This window comes from Pelmatolapia mariae, linkage group LG2 (genome assembly GCF_036321145.2).
Source record: "Pelmatolapia mariae isolate MD_Pm_ZW linkage group LG2, Pm_UMD_F_2, whole genome shotgun sequence".
Taxonomy (NCBI): Eukaryota; Metazoa; Chordata; class Actinopteri; order Cichliformes; family Cichlidae; genus Pelmatolapia; species Pelmatolapia mariae.
The window spans coordinates 35,120,639-35,138,258 of NC_086228.1; positions in this window are offsets into that span (position 1 = coordinate 35,120,639).

Genomic DNA, 17,620 nt, shown 5'->3' on the forward strand with positions numbered 1-17,620 from the left:
TTTAACCTCACCTGACGTCATGGAGCTGCTGGCAGTTTAGATTTTGTGCTGGTGTGTTCACTCTAAACTTCGAGCCCTAAAGGTTGCGGGCAGACCTCCTCCAGACTCTGAGGATAGCTGGTGGAGCGTAATTAGTGAAAGTGTCACGCACATCAATCCAAACGGTAATTTTATAAATTCACGAGAATTCATGTAATCCGCTGGGTAAACACCTGAGAAAAGGCTCCAAAAGGAGTCACATCTTTTCACGTCAAAGCGGGGATAATTTTACAGCCAAACTCTCCTTTGCACGTTTAATCCCATCCAAGTGCAATTTTAGTTTTTACGCACGATAAAATAAATTATGTCGCAATTGTTACTACAAAAAAGCACACACATTTCTGTAGCTGCTAGTAAAAAACAAAAAAACATGAACATATGTGTTTTAACTGTTGCAATTTATTTGTTCCATAATTGCTGTGTATGAAGGTCTTTCTCAGTAGGATAAAACTTGTGAAAATACAGTTAAAAGTCTAAAATATATGCCCTCCTAAACCAAAGGCTTACAGTGGGCCAGATTTCAGACTTTGCTGGCCAATTCTGGCTCCTGACCTTATGTTTAGCCACACTTAAGTAATACATTAGTGTTGCACTCCAAAGAGCAGGGTGACTAAAGACATTATTTTAAAAAACGAGTAAAGTCTAACAATCAAGAGCTTCAAACACACAGGATCCATAAAAGCAGCTGCAAACTTGGATTTGTTCTACCTTCATCAAAAGTTACTCCACCCCATCAGGCTACCTGACCACCCAATCTGACATAACTCTGGTGACATCATTATGACATCATCAGGGGTATTTGTTTTTAGCCTCTGGACAGTTTTTCTCTGGAGTCAGCTCTTGCAGCTGGCTGCTGAGACCCCATGAGCCGCCCGAGTTTGATATGTAAAATCTGTGGAATTTCCTTTTATAGCAAAGCTTTTGTGAGTGACACAATAGATTATGGTAATGCTGATAATGAGCATGTGAGATTCAGGAGGAAGCAGGGGCATCTCAGGCAGTCTGAGCCTGAATGCGCTTCACTTTCCTTGATTTTTGAAGTAACAGGCGGGTAAATGACACAAAATCTCTCAATTCAAGGGATCAGACCGGCTGTCCGGATGCGATACAGCTCCAACGCAGTAACTCATTTTAACCAATTTAAAGAGTTCAAACTGTGCAGAGCTGCTTCCCATATGATTCCATGTGATTGGTCTTGAAATTATATACTTTCTCCAACCACACAAATAACCGCATTGTTTCTCAGCATGGATCCTCCCTGGAGATTGAAAAGCTTTTCAACCACACTATTACTCATTTCACTTAACAGCAAGAACAGAGAGAAGACAAATGACAGATCTGGCTGTCATTATTACGTGCCCACCTTTGGACAACGCGTCTCTGTGGAAAATTAAATCGAAATGCTTCCTTTTCCTTCAAATTAAATCCCCTCAAATGAGCATCCGCGGCTGAATGTCTTTCTAGGGGCACTTTGACGAGCACTCTGTGATGAACAAACTTTAAGAAGTACTTCACTGGCTCAGTGTAATAATCCTCCTCTCATCTTTTTCAAAACTGTGTCATGATGCTCTCCACTTACTCATTCTGCTTAGGTTGGGCTTTGCGTGCCAGAGCTGAATAGCGGCTAGGAGGGGGAAAAACATCCTGCTCTTGTCATCTCTCTTAGGTTTTCTGCCTGTAAAATATGTGGCTATGACCTAAGATTATCTGAGCAGCCGATTGGAGAACAAAAGAAGTCTCCAGGGAGCTGGTGCCCTGAAAGTTTCACCGAGTGTTGGCCAGAAAAGGGGGAAAAAGAAGAAAATCCAAACAAAGCTAATGGTGTGGGTTCTTTGAAAGTCACCTGCCGTGAGTGTGCATAAACAGAAACTTAGCACAGAGAAAAAAGACTTTCAAACTAAAAGATGATTTCTCTACCACGAATAAAGCTGGACGCTTGCGCTCCACGTCAGCAGTACCACACGGGGCTGGATCAGTTATGTGGCCCGAATGTGTTTCAGGTGGTTTTTGGCAATGTGTGTGTGTTTTATTTTTATTTGAGAGATTTAAAAGTACTATATGAAGGTTTCTAGCCTTCTCTCTCAGCTCATAAAACCTCAAAATGTAGTAAAGATTACACTACAGGGAGGTGGTGCAATGAAGCAATGCTGCTCCTATTACTTATTTTTTTTATTACGCACTGTGATTATTACTTTAGTGAAATGGTCTGATATTCAATAACCAGAGTCAATGAGGTAAATAGGCGTCATTTGGTTTGACGCGAATGCCTCTGAGTTATATTGTTAATGGGCTGAATGTGGCACAAATAAACCCAAAATTTAGATGGTGGAATAAACTCCTGTCTGACGGTACTCTGATCTCCCCTCCTTGTTAAATCACCAGACCTTCAGTGCAGGCTGTTTGAATTTACAGATATTGGACTGAAGATATTTGCCACTTCCATTTTCTAGCTTATTGTCTGGTTAGGCAAGGCACGGACAGAGTGCACAAGGTCACTTATGGCATATATTTAAAATAGCTTTACAAGTCAAACTCTACATAAACATCCCCATGAAATGCACAAAACTGATGATTTTATCTTTCAAATTTGTGGAGCCACAATTATGTAGATACCAAGACTAACATTTTCTGACATTTGCTGATAAAATCTGCTGCACTGATAACACAGAGACCATATTTGGTGGATTTCACTCCAGAAAACACGAGTATTTAAGCAAAGTTTCTTCCAGGAAAGAAGATTGGCTTTTATTCACACTGAGGTGATTAAACGAAAACCGAGCTGTGTCATGCTTCTGTTCGCTGGCTTATCAGATCTGTTTTCTGAGCTGCAATCAGTGTGCTACACCATATTGCACATAAGTGCATTATGATGTTGCCAAAAGTAATTAAATCCCGTTAGTGTCCAGAAGCTAATTACACATGATCGTGGAAGTGTTCCCATTTCACGGCATTTCATACTTTATATTGAGCACATTCGTCATACAAAATTAATGATGAGCTCACAAGATATGATGCTGTGGTATAAACCGCCCTCTCAAGCAGTGTAAATATGATGCAAAAATATGAGCTTTAACTGGACTAACCAAAGCAATCAGTGACACTTCAGCACTAATGCAGAGGTAATCATTATCCAATTATATACTGCAACATTACTGACATTTTATGAATTCATGAGGCTTTTAATTTCAAAACTGTAGGAAAATGCAGCTAATAATACACACTGGAATGTTCAGTGCTTGACATTTACTCTCTACTATTTTTACACTGTGGCATTGCTGTTATTTAGTAAACTACTGAAGACTTCTCCACCACTGCAGCCAGCTTGGTAAATGCTGACTGAACTAAGGGCGATATAGTCCCTCAATCCCTGTAAGGTGATTATTATTTATTTGCTTGTCATTAACACAAGATTAATAAAAACAATAATAATAATTTTAAAAAAATGTACCAGTTAAATAAGTCTTACAGACAAGAAGCTACCAAGACACTGCTCACATCTTATCTACAACTCTTGAGTCGTATCCATATGCACATAAATTTGACCTTTATTGCACAAAAGGACATGAGCGTGATGGTAAAGTGCAAATTGGCTTGAGGATGGTAACAACTGCATTCTGCTGTTAACACAACTTCAGCTCTTTAAAAGCATCTGCACACACAGCATGCTCACACAAAGAATCCAGAGTGATGTTGAAACTGGGCGTTTGCTGACCTCAGCCCTGCGGACAGAGATTGTTTTGAAGTCTTTTGGGCTGGTTTTTGACTTGCATGTTTTCGGCTTTGTGTTCAAATGTAAACACTAAAAGAAAGTTTGTGTGTCCTCATTAGGATAGGGATTTGTTTCAGTGTGTCGGACTGTAGCCTAAGGTTTTACTCGGTAACTGGTAATTATGTGAGAATAAATTTCACCCCATGCTACAAAGTAATGCTACAAGTAGAGTAATGAGTTACATTTTCTGGGGAGTAATTGAGTAACATATTGCATTTATTTATTAATTTTTAAAAAGTAATCAGTAATGTGTTGTACACTACTTTATTTGCATAATGACACCAAAATGTAACCTAATACAGCAGATAAATGAAAAATATAACTTATGGGATTTTAAGATTCTCTACTATATCTAATTTTTGCTACTGAATTAAAAAATGACAACTTGGATTTAGAACTACATTAAGAAATTATAATGTATATTATAATTGGGTCAGTACAGGTAATGAGGAAGGTAGCTAACCTGAAACTAGCAACAGAAGTTATTAGCTTGATATTGCTAAATTAAAAAATATATCTCTTTATAGGATTTTAAGTCCCTGTACTGTATTTACTTTTTGCTACAACATTTAAAAATGAGAACTTGGACTTAGAACTACACTAATAAATTATAATACCATGGGTGTGTATTAGTAATATAGAAGGTAACCAATTAGCCAATAAGACTTTCTTTTTATTCTACCTAGCACCAGAAGTTAATAGTTTGAAATAACAAAATAAAAATATCACTGGATTTTAAAGCTTGTTTAAAACTTGACAACTTGGATTTAGAAATACAGTAATGGGTATGTATAGTTAATGGGGGAGGTAGCCAACAAGCTCCATTCACTAACTTTCTGCTTATTCTACCTAACATCAGAAGCTGAGGTTGTCCATCTATTCATCTTCTTCTTCCGCTTAACTGGTGCCGGGTCGCGGGGGCAGCAGCCTAAGCAGAGAAGCCCAGACCGCCTTCTTCCCAGCCACCTCCTCCAGCTTGTCCGGGGGAACATTAAGGCATTCCCAGGCAGGCCAAGAGCTATAATTCTTTCCAGCATGTCCTGGGTCTGCTCCGGGCCCTCCTCCCGGTAGGACATGCCCAGAACACCTCATCTGCGAGGTGCCACCTCAACTGGCTCCTTTCATTGTGGAGGAGTAGCAGCTCTACTATGAGGCCCTCCTGGATGGCTGAACTTCTCACCCTATCTCTAACTGAGAGGCCAGCCACCTTTCAGAGAAAGCTCATTTCTACTGCTTGTATCCGATCTCTTTCTTTTGGGCACTACCCACAGCTCGTGACCATAGCTGAGGGTAGGGACATAGATCGACCAGTAAATCGAGAGCTTTGCTTTCCTCCACCCTTTTCCGGTTGAGGACCATGATGTCAGACTTGGAGGTGCTGATTCTCATTCCTGCTACTTCACAGCCGGCTGCGAACAGGTTCAGTGCGAGCTGGCGGCCATCACCTGATGAAGGCAACAAAACCTGCAAAAAGCAGAGATGAGATTCTGAGGCCACCCAAGTGGAAGCCTTCAGCCACCTGACTATGCTTAGAAACTCTGTCCATAAACTTTATGTACAGAATCAGTGACAAAGGGCACCCAAAGCGCTTCCGCTACCAGGATGACATTGTTCCTCCTGTATCCAAGGTTCAACTAATGGATGGACTCTCCTTTCCAGCACCCTGGCACAGACTTTCCCAGGGAGGCTGAGGATCCTCCCTCCAGTCCCCCTTCATGAAGACAGGAACCACCACCTTGGTCTGTCAATCCAGAAGTACCGCCCCTGATCTCACACATTGTAGAGACGTGTGAACTCAGACAGCCCTACAACATCCAGAGCCTTCAGGAACTCAGGGCGAACGTCATCCACCACAGGGGCCTTGCCACTAAATAGCTGTTTAACTGCCTCATGAACTCACCCCCAGTGTTGGACAAGTCGTTCCCCTCTTCCCCAGACTCTGCTTCTTCCACAGAAGACATTTCAGTGGGATTAAGGAGCTCCTTGAAGTATTCCTTCCACCGCCCAACAATATCCTCAGTTGAAGTCAGCAGTGCTCCACCCACAGTGCACACAGTGCAGGTAGAGCACAGCTTTCCCCTCCTGAATTGCCTGACGGTTTGCCAGAATCTCTTCAAGGCAGTCCAAAAGGCTTTTTCCATGGCATCTCCGAACTCCTCCCACACCCGAGTTTTTGCTGCAGCCACTGCCCAAGCCGCGTTCCGTTTGGCCCGTCAGGGCCTATCGGCTGCCTCCGAAGTCCCACAGGCCAACCAAGGCCGATAAGACTCTTTCTTCAGCCTGATGATTCCCTTCACCTCTGGTGTCTACCATCTGGTTCGGGGGTTACCACCATGATTGGCACCAACCACCTTGCGGCCACAGCTCAGTGCAGCAGCTTCAGCACTGGAGGTGCTAAACACGGTCCATTCAGACTCGATGTCCCCAGTCTCCCTCGGAATGCTGTCGAAGCTCTGCCGGTGGTGGGAGTTGAAGATCTCGCAGACGGGGACCTCTGCCAGGCGTTCCCAGGGAACCCTCACTATATGTTTAGATACCCGAGGTCTGTCCAGCATCCTCCCCTCCCACCTGATCCAACTCACCACCAGGTGGTGATCAGTTAACAGCTCTGCACCTCTCTTCACCTGAGTATCTCGAACATATGGTCGCAGATCTGATGATACGATTACAAAATCGATCATCGACCTGCGATGGGGTTACATATACCTGTAGGGAGCATTAAATATTTTTTTCTCAAAATAATCTTTTGAAACTGTGATCATTATCTCCACAAAAACAATTTTGTTTCTTCACTGGCTGTTTTCCAGGCCAGAATAAAGAAACTCTAAATTTAGTCTGATTTATTTTTATCCAGCATGTTTCTCCGTGTTGCTGAGCTTAAATATCAGCTCCATCAGATCCAATTACAATTTGACAAAGTGCATTCACCCTTACAAGTAATAGAGGGAGAGATTAACTTTCTAAAAAGTCACCACTGTGGGAGCATTTTATAACATGCTGTCTAAATGCATCTTGTACATATCTGTGGTCATTAACAAATGTCACCTGCCTGCTCACTGGAAAGAAAATCTAAGATTACACCATCAATCTAATCTGTATTTATCCACGGGTGTTTGCTGAGCCTGTTGGCTTTTTTCAGCAACTTACCGAATCCCACCGAGAGCCTGGTGTGGACAGCGTCTTATACTGCTGCTACCGAGCTGATACATGAGAGCAGACAGGGGTTAAGTGTCTTGTTAGTGGCACCTTTTAACGGGCTGTGACTTGCAGGCTTTCTGTGCACATACCTGCTTTCCCTAGCTTTAAAATCTGAGCTTTAAAATTCTCTGTTCAGCTGATGAGAGTTTAAAAGACATCTGGCGAATGTTTTTAAAATGTTTGTGGCTGTTTTTTAATTATTAATGAAATGTTAAAACTGCTTTAAGAAGCCACTGACAGTGTGAGTACTTCTGTTAATGTTAATATAGTCACTGTGCCTTTGAAGATAACACATGATGCCCTGCTGCTTCGGAGGTAGAATGAGCATTAGGATATTTTTAAAAAAAGAAAAGAAAGATGAGTAAGGTTGTAATGTAGGGCAGTCCATTATCTTAAGATCTGTGTTCTTTGCTGTCCAGAGTTCCCCCCCCCCCTGGTGGCAGATCCTTTGTTGGATAGCAGTACCGCATTAGTGTAATGACACTCCCCCCAGCTCTGGTCACACACTAAGTAAAAAAAATTGCTGACTTGCATCTTAAAGTTTTTCACTCTGAGGAATAAGAGAACGTTTCTGCACAAGTGATTACGCTGCAGATATTTAGATGACTGATGTACACGGACAGGAGTGTGCAGCCGGGGTGAATCCTGAGGTGAGGAAGTTAGATCAAAGATGTCTTTGGCACTGCGTGAGACCTGGTGAGACAATTAGCTCATTAATGTGTGTAATAACTTTTTAAATGTCATAGTGCCACTCTATGGTGGTCACGCAGAGAAAATAATCACCACGTTGCTCAGAAAACAGGCACACTGGGTTTGAAACAGAATTTTTCATTAATTTTTCTTTCCCATCTGCATATTCGTCCGACTGCATGTCAAGGACAAAACTGCCAGCCATACTTATGGAAAAAAAAATCGATATCCTCTAAAAGCCTTTCATTAGAAACATATCCATTTGCTGTGTATGGCTGCCAGGGAAAGTTGTGTCTGGAAAAGCTCCAGTGGCTTTTTTAAAAGCCAACTCGAGACTCCTTTCCTGACAGAAATGTGGTTCATTACCTATGTGCGGGCTTCCAAGCTATTAGACACGTTTGAGCCGACTACTCGAAACCTTTATTCTCCTTTAAGATCTCTAAAGTAGCATTTTAAAGTTTCTGATTTTCACTTTTCTTATCAGGAGCAACATTTTGAGGCTTGTCATTATTGCTGAACGCCCAAAGGACAAATCACAGGGCAAATACTTCTGAAAGCACCGTACACATGTACATTTAGTTTGCTCCAACTCTACCTGTTAACTGTGTGTTCACATTTTTTGCAAATAACGCATAATCTTTATGAGTGTTGCTGATGCTAGCTGCACACAACTTTAGAATGTTCTTGATTTGGACACTTTAAAATGGAGTGATATCTTTAGACTAGACAGTAAAATGTACTTCAAAGAAAGACAGCAAGGTATCCACTTACAAACATGCAGTAAAACAGTTGCATAGATTACAAAGTCTAAATTGTTTGGACATCCAGTCACTGCTTTTCTTCTTCTGTAAGACTTCACAAAAAAAAACACCTCCCAACATATAAGAGTTAATTCCTTTTTGTCAAGAATTTATCAAACATCTCTCTCGTGTCCAGGAAAAAACAGACTTCTACAGATTAATGTCAGTTAATTTAGTTGCCTAACAAGTAAAAAAAATCCCCAGTTTGATGCTGGGAGGAGATATAAATCCCTTTGGGGTAGCGTCAGGAAGGGCATGCAGCTTAAAAATCTGTCGAATCAAACAGAAGGAGCTGCCTGCTGTGGTGACCCCTTATGAATAAAGCAGCAGCTGAGTGGCTTTAATGAATACATATAAAATGGCTTTAAACCCCCTTTAAAATGGCTAACCTAATTCAGGTCCATCCAGATGATGCTAGTTGAATCACAGTTAGTGAAATAGAGATCACCTGAGTGCACTTCCTGTGTCTGTATCTGGTTAATTACGCCATGAAGATAAACTCTCTAGGCAACTCCAAGAAAAGGTTATAGAAAAGTAGAAGTCAGGGACTGACGTAAAAAATATGAAGTCACTGAACATCGCTTGGAGTTCAGTTAAATCTGTCAGTAAGAAAAGCAAGAAATAAGACAGAGACGTAAACAGACCTGGAACTGGTCGTGCTCACAAACTGAGTGTGCAAGACGCAGGCCACCAAGACACCTGTGACTACTCCAAAGCTTCAGCAGCCGAGACCGAGAGACTGTGAATACAACACTGTTGCCTGAGAGCTTCATCCGTCAAAGCTTTATGAACAATAGAAAAAAGAGAAAAAAAGCTCATGTTAAAGCTTTGCTGGAGAAGCATGTGGGAAACTCCGAGGTGAACTAGAAGAATCTGATGGGCTGTTTAGCCATCAGACTAAACAGGATGTTTGGCAGACACCAAACACTGCACATCTCCACACACATGCCATCCACACTGTGAAGCTTGGTGGCGGCAGCGTGATGCTGTGGGGATGCTTCCTGGCAGACAATCTGATTTTTTATTATTTCGGAGATTGGAGGGGTCGTTTTACAGCATGACAATGACCTGAAGACACAGAAATTGTTCACGGAGATGAACAAGGTGAAGGCTCGGGAGTGTCCAAGTCAAAGCATCAATCCAACGAGGAATTTATGTCTGGACTTGAAAAGGACTCTTTACATCCAACCTGACAGAGCTTGAGTAGTTTGACTGAGCGGTATCTACAGACTCGGTGCTGTGATGGCAGCCAAAGGTTCATCTGTTAAATGCATTCACTTATTTTACATGACGTTTGTTTTTTATTTGAGTTTTTTAGACGTCTGTTTTAACTTTGTCAAATGTTTTTAAAATGAATTCTTGCCATAAAAACCAAGTTATATTTACCATGATTCCATTTATAAAAGCGATAAATGGAGGGGGGAATGCTTTTTATAGGCACTGTGCTTTCAACTTCATTCCTTTCATATTCTCTATATAGACTTCCCACCATAAGAGCCATATGCATTAAGCTGTCTCTTGAATGAAAATAACACAGGTCTGTTTTCTGTGTATGCTCTTAATCCATACTGTCTCATTCTTTGAGGGTAGGCCTGATTTTTTTGCTGTATCACTTTCCCTCTGCTGCCTTTTCTCATCTGTTTTTCTCAACATTGCTCCCAATTATGCTTCCCAGTCTGTTGCTGAGCTCTTTGGGTCTGCATGTGCACTTTCCTGTTCTCAGTTCTCTATTTGTGAACTTTTCCCCCCACTGTGGAGGACTGTCGAACAGAGCGGCGTCCTTTATGCAAACAAACATGACCTTTTCTCTGAGCTCACTTCACTTGTCTTTGCCATTTTAGCGGCTGCTTTTAACTAACCAACTTCATTTATAATACATGTAAGCTATGAAGTCATTCACAGGTGCTCCTTCACACGAATGATGGACATGTGATCCAAACCTATCCAGATACTTTCTGTATAATTTCAGAGGTTCAGATTTATTTATTTACAGGAAGTAGACAAAATGTGCAATACTGTATCTCTGTCACACTTAAATGTTTCAAATTTTAATACATTTTAATATTAGACAAAGATAAATAAATAAACAAATATTAATTATAAAAACAAAATACAGGTTTAAAATGATGATATTATTTATTAAAGGAAAAACATCATCCAACCATACCAGGCCCTGTACGAAAAAGTAGTTCCCCCCTGAAGCGGATAACTGGTTGTGTGACCCTTATCATCAAGAACTGCAGTCTTACATTTGCAATAACAGGCAACGAGTCTTTTGCATCACTGTAGAGGAATTTTAGCCCACTCTTCTTCGCAGAACTGTTTTATTTCAGCCACAGTGGAGGGTTTCAGGCATGGACGGCCTGTTTAAGGTCATACCAAAGCATCTCAATCAGATTTAAGGACTGTTTCAGATCATTGTGCTGCTGCATGACCCAAGTGCTTTTGAGCTTCAGGGCATGAAACTCAAGGATGATCAGGTAGAGAGCAAAATTCATGACTGAATCGAATCATCCTGAAGCAACAAAGCAGCCCCTACCATCGCACCACCACCATGTCTGATTCTTGTTCTTTATATGAAATGCTGTTATTTTAATGGCAGCTCAAGCTTTCTAAAAAGTTCACCTTTGGTCTCGTCAGTCCACTGAATATTTTCCCAGAAGTATCTGGGATCACCAAGATGTCTTTTGGTAAATGTGAGATGAGTCTTTGTGTTCTTTTAGGTCAGCAGTGCCTTTCATTTCTTTGCCCATTCCCTTTCTTGTTGTTGAATCATGAACACATAAGTGAGTTTTGTAGTTCTTTAGATGTTTCTTGGTTCTTTTGTGGCCTCTTGGATGAGTCGTTGATGTGCTCTTGGATTAACTTTGATAAGCCGACCTCTCTCAGGATGATCCAGTAATGGATAATGGCTCTCACCGTATTTTGCTGGAATCACAAAGCTTTGGAAATGGCTTTGTAATCGTTTACAGACTGATAGATGTCAAACTGTACCATTTTAAGAAATAAAAATAGTCCGTTTAAATTGGATGGCAGCAACATGTCTTTCAGAAACACTCCAAACGTCTTCTTTCTGGTTTTCTTTGTTTCATGATGTTCCAAATGTTTTGAGATTCATCTACTACAAAGCCATGCTGTTGCAATAGATGCAGCATGCAGCTCAGCATTGCCTTGCTAAAACATGCCAGGGCTGAAGACGTCATATGGATGGGAGCATATGTTGCTCTGATAATGCCTTTTCAGACGTGCAAGCTGCCAACTCCATAGGCACTAATGCACCCCCGTACCATCAGAGATGCAGGGCTTTGAACTGAGTGCTGATAACACTCCTTCTCCTCTTCAGTCTGGAGGACGCAGAGTCCATGTTTTCAAAGTTTGATTTGTCTGACCACTAGTTTTCCAGTCATTTTAAATGAGCTTTGGCTCAGAGAAGATGGTGAAATTTCTGGATTGTGTTCACATATGGCTTTTTTTTCTTTCTTTTTTTTGCATGGTAGACGATTAATCTGCATTTGTGTTCATAAACAATGATTTCTTTAGATGCGACAGAATCATTCCTGTTTTCAATGCAGTGCTTGCCAGAGATCACAGGCATCCAATATTGATTTTTGACTTGCGCAAAGCAGTTTCTCCAGATTCCCTGATTCCTTTGATGATATTATGTACGGCAGATGATGATGATATTCAGTTTTACATCGAGGAACATTATTCTGACATTGTTGCAAAATTTGTAGACACGGTTTTTACAGATTAGTAAACTTCTGTCAATTACCCAATCACGTTGCTGACCTGTCACTGGTTAACCTGAGTAGTTACAAAATGTTTCTTTTCGGTATCATTTACTCTTTCAGCTTTTTTTGCCCTCATCCCAAATTTTGTGAGACACGTTGCTGCAATCAAATTCAAAATGAGCTAATATTTTTCATAAAGTATAATCTGTCTCAGTTTAAACATTTGATATTTTCTATGTTCTGCTGTCAACAAAATATGGGTTTTATACAGTGTCCTGACTTTTCTGGAATTGGGATTGTAAAAACATGTCCAGCTATACTTGTGACCACTACACAAAGACTTTGGGGTCAATGTAAGGATTAGTTTTAAGTTTAGGTTAAGGTTAGGGTTTGCCACTTCATATGTTAGAGTTAAACTTAGTTTTAAGAAGCTTGGGAATGCAATAGCGTCAGTGACTGTCCTGACAAAGTAAGCCAAACAATATGCCTTTGTGCTTATGTGTGCCCGTTCCCCTCTCACAGACACTATAAAAGATGGACAAAGCTTCTGGGTTTGAAGAGTGAAGCCAACTCGGAAATGCCTTAAACCTGCATTCTTTTTAAAGGACACCGGGGGCCTTTAATTTATAGTAAATTTATAAATAAATTTATAGTAATGTCTATCAATCCGTGCTACCTTATTAGAAAATACTACCTTACGTGGTTTATGCCTCCATCGTACATATCTATAGGTAGGTCGTTCTGATGGCCAAATCACACCTATCATTACATGCTTCCGGCTTGGATTTATTTAGATAGGACATAAATAAATCGACGTAAATTAAGACTTGAAATATGACTTCAATTGAGACTCCAAATTGCAGTATTTTTGCACAAAAAACAAAACGCATGTTAGCTTGAAAAGTTAACAAATTGACAACAGCTTAAGGAAAACAAGTATCAACTGTAATAAAGGAGTAAAACATATAATACTAACCTTTTTTCGCACGCACGAGATCGGGGTAGGATCAAATATTTGGCGTGTACTATTAACACTGAAAACATGGCAGTTTTGAGTTGTGCGCATGCGCAGTAACAACAAGTGGGACAGCTTGATAGGTAGGGTGTTTTGTCTCCTAAACCAGCGGTCCCCAACCCCCGGGCCTCGGACCGGTACCGGGCCGCGAGAGTTGAGGCTCAGGTGTGATATGTATGGTTTTCAGGGTTTTTATCGGTTTTCAGCGTTATTTTGTTATCGTTTTTATCGTTAACTCAGTTTTCCTGGGTCTTTTCACGTGTGTTATGAATAAATCTTCTTTTTTTCGGTACCGGTACTAGTTTTATTTTGTTGTATTTATCCGTGACACCTTAAAGGCCGGTCCGTGAAAATATTGTCAGGCATAAACTGGTCCGTGGCGCAAAAAAGGTTGGGGACCGCTGTCCTAAACTACTTCAAACTTGGCACCGACTCTCACTCAGGTCCTCGGCAATACACGGACCAAGCATGAAGGGACCCGATGAGCAGCTGTAAGGAGAGCAAAACATGAACCTAATAAAATGTATTCACAGAGTGAACTGTTGTAAACACAGTAACAGTATAGTTTATAGCAAACACTAAGATTCAGGAGTTACTATGCAAATCAGTAAATGTGACTAATGTTTACTGATTTACATATCACCTCAAACATCTGGTGAAACAGATGTGTATATCCAAATTTCAGCATGTCAGCAATATTCAATAAAACCTTTTTACAACTTCATTTTTGCTTACAAAGTTTAACATCTTACCCAAGGAAACAGAAAGATCTTTATTTTATTTTATTTTATGTTTGCATCACATAGCTCACTAATCATTTCAGTCTCAGTTTAAAATGGAGCGTCAGCGCTCACTCTTGGCTTTAGAAAAAGTTTCAAAGCAAACAATGTTAACCAGAGTTTTTCAGTCACAGCTCACGGTCTTCATTATTCAAGGATATCATCAGCAGGTAAACTGTAAACAGACACAAGCTTGCAAACATCATTTACCGATGATTCAGAGCTCCAGAAAAAGCTAGTGAGTGCACTTTGTGGTTACTGATCAGTAGGTTAGAAGTGAGTCTGTCAGGTCCTGAGATTTCAGCCTTTTTCAGTCAGTACTGTGTATCAGATTGAAACCTTCCCACCTCATAAAGCATCTCCTTGCTTTAAAAGTGTCACTCACAGAGGGCATTTTTATTTCGATGAGGGTCATGAGGATTGCTAAAAAGCCCTTTTAGCGATCTGGACTCCACCATCATCGACCTGTGGCTGGATCATCTCACACCTGCTGAGTTAATATTTAATGAGCGCTCTTCATCTCTGCTGCTATTTAAATTTTTATTTGTTTTTAATAACCAGCGTAAACCAAACCCTTTACACCAGATATCTGTCTGTTCCATTGTTCCACCAACTAATAAACACCATTTTCTAGCAATGTTATTTTGTTGCGTTCTTACTGAAAATGAGAAATAGTGAGTGCTACATTTCTAAACCAAAACCTCTGCAAGAGAGAAGCTACAGTATTATTGTAGATATTATTGAAGTTCTGGAAAGTGCTCTCAGAATGACTTCACACAAAATCAGATCAGACCCTGAAACGTCTGAGCTAACGCGTTCCTGTCCCATGTAGTTCACGCAGGGTTAACGAGCTGCTCCTCCACTGCTGTCTAAGTCAAGCCAGTAGTAATTTTATGCAAACAGCAAGTGTTTCCCTCCAGGCTTCTTAACAACTAAGCCGAGGTTTAGCGAGCTGGATTCCTCTCAGCAGCTTGGAACAGAAACTGTGGCAGAAACTCAGTGAGGGGAGAAGGGGAACCCTGGCAGCGTCTGCAGCCACAGAGTGACTCGTGCGTCAATCAATAGCTCCTGCAGTGGCAGTGTTTTCAGAGGGAGCCAGCTCTAAACTTGCAATAACCTCTCTGGCTTGTTGCCATCTGCCACTTAGCAGACAACTCCTGGAGCATCAAAAGAGTGGAGGAGCGGCGCAGCTGTAATTAGTCCTGCATTTGCTGATGGACAGGCAGGCACGGTTGGATCTTACCTTACCTAAAAGAGAGACGAGGGGCAAAAACAAACACACACGTTTCAGATATTCATTCCTTCATTCGGCATACATGCTGAGGAGGTGCAAAATGCTTACCGATTTATGAGAAAATGATTTATGCTGTTTCACATGGGCACAAACACAGGCCTGTGGTGATTTAAAGATACATCACACAGCAAGAGGAAGAACTCTCATTTCACACATTCTGTTTTTCTTCACTACAGAATAGAAACATATAAAAATATTTAGGTTGCTTTTATAAATTTCAAATTTTCGTCACAGGATATGTTTTATCCAACATGTGCATTGCTGGAAGGGAGCACAAGCTGCATCATAAAGGGGAAAATCTGCTTTCTTTTCAGTTACAAAAGGCTGTGTGTGTTCATCAGCTTGTTGCTAGACTGGCCTTGGTGCTAGACGGGCTGTGTGCACCTAGTTTGTGAAAACAGCTGCATGCTGCATCTGAACTTGACTCTGATAAAAAAGAAGTGTGAATTCAAAGGGTTATGTGCCAAAAACCAGAAGAGCGGTAATGCCTGCTGATATCTAACTCCAGGAATCCCTCCCAGCAAACCTAACTAGTGGGTCCTTAAACATCTTGATGCCGTTGGTATTCTGAAGCAGTGGAGCTTTGAGAGACTTACAGTTCAGACAGTGAGATGTTTTTATGTCTCACGGCAGATCATCCAAACGTGATAGAAGACGGATCTGGAGCTGAGTCTGACTGGGGGCCAGACATGAATCTTATTGACGGGCTCTAATCTCAAATCATCTGCATCAACTTTTTATATAAATTTGACTTCCAAAAAAATAGTCCTCTACATTTTCAAAAACTGCATATATATCTAAATTTTTATTATAATTTGAAGTTGTCAATACCAAATTTTATTTACTCCACAGCTGGAGTAGTCTAGCACTATTCGACCTAAAGGCAGGAGTTGTTTAAGTAATCAAGAGCAGACTTGTACAAACATTTAGTTAGTTACTAAATTAGCACTAGAACAAGGATAAACATTTACTGCTCCAGCAAGTGACGTTGTAGAAACACAAACTAAGGAGCTTGGAAAGAAAAGCGTCTGGACTTCTTTAAGTTGCTTGAAGACGTTTCACCTCTCATCCGAGAAGCTTCTTCAGTTCTAAGGTCAAATGGTGGAGAGTCCCAGATTTAAACCCCGTGGGAGTGTCCCCCCCAAAGAGGGACAAAAGGACGCTTCTTTCACTCCTCTTTCAAACCATCTGTCTTCTCTGTCCAAAATGTGAACATTGGCATCCTCGAAAGAGTGACCTTTGTCCTTTAGATCCTTGGCTGATTGTGACCAACACAAACCTTACCAGGAATGACACCATTTTTTTTTTCTTTTGATGATAAGCCGTCATCTTAGAGAATTTTAAACCTCCTGCTGGAGGTTTCTTCCTGTTAAATGGGAGTTTTTCCTTCCCATTGTTGCCAAGTGCTTGTCACTGGGGATCATCTGATTATTCTCTGACATTAAACACACCACCTGGTATAATTTAAAAAGGTAATTTAAAGAATTGAAACTAAAATCTGGCCTAAGCGTGTTCAAGAATCTCAATTGATAAAATAATACAAATAAAAACAATAATAACCAAATCAATAACTGTCCTTTCTGTGTCACTTCCAGCTCTTTTTAATCCCTTTAAAGGTCTCAGTCTTTAGAAAGTGGTTACAACACGCTCGGCTTCATAGACAATGTGTGTTGGACAAAGAGGTTAATGGGGATTTGAAATGTGGAGGGCTCTGTGGTTTCTGGGTTACCATGGCGAAACAGCCAATATTCACTAGTTGCTGCAGTTTAGATCTCAGACGGCTGCAATAAGCTGATGTTCTTAGACCCAGCAGTGTGTTTAAAAACACATTTTAGTCATTGTTTAAAGAGCAAGAGCTGTGTTGTAGATGAACGTATGACAGTAATGAAGGTGAAATATGTAGGACTGTTTTCCACTTAACCCAAAGCCAAATGAAGGGCATCACGATTGTAACAGATTCCTGTTGAATACGGTAAAGAAGCTCGTTGCCTTTTTTCCTGCACACCATGCTTGTGTGTGTAGTTTGTCCCCAGAGCAGTTTCACTGAGGGCCTCACTGCGAGCTGACAATCTCACCAGCAGCCAGAAACATGCAGTTTGACATGCTTTGACTTCACTGAAGAAGTGTGTCCAGTACAGCCTTTTCATGTACAGTTTGGTCACACTTTAGGCTCTTTAGCAACATTTAGTTAAGCACACTTGTGGATTCTGAGCGTAGTTCTACAGACAGGCTTCCACACAGCAAAATCACATGATTCACAAGCAGAGTTTAACAGCTCCTGACAGTGTGGGTCATTTAATGAAGT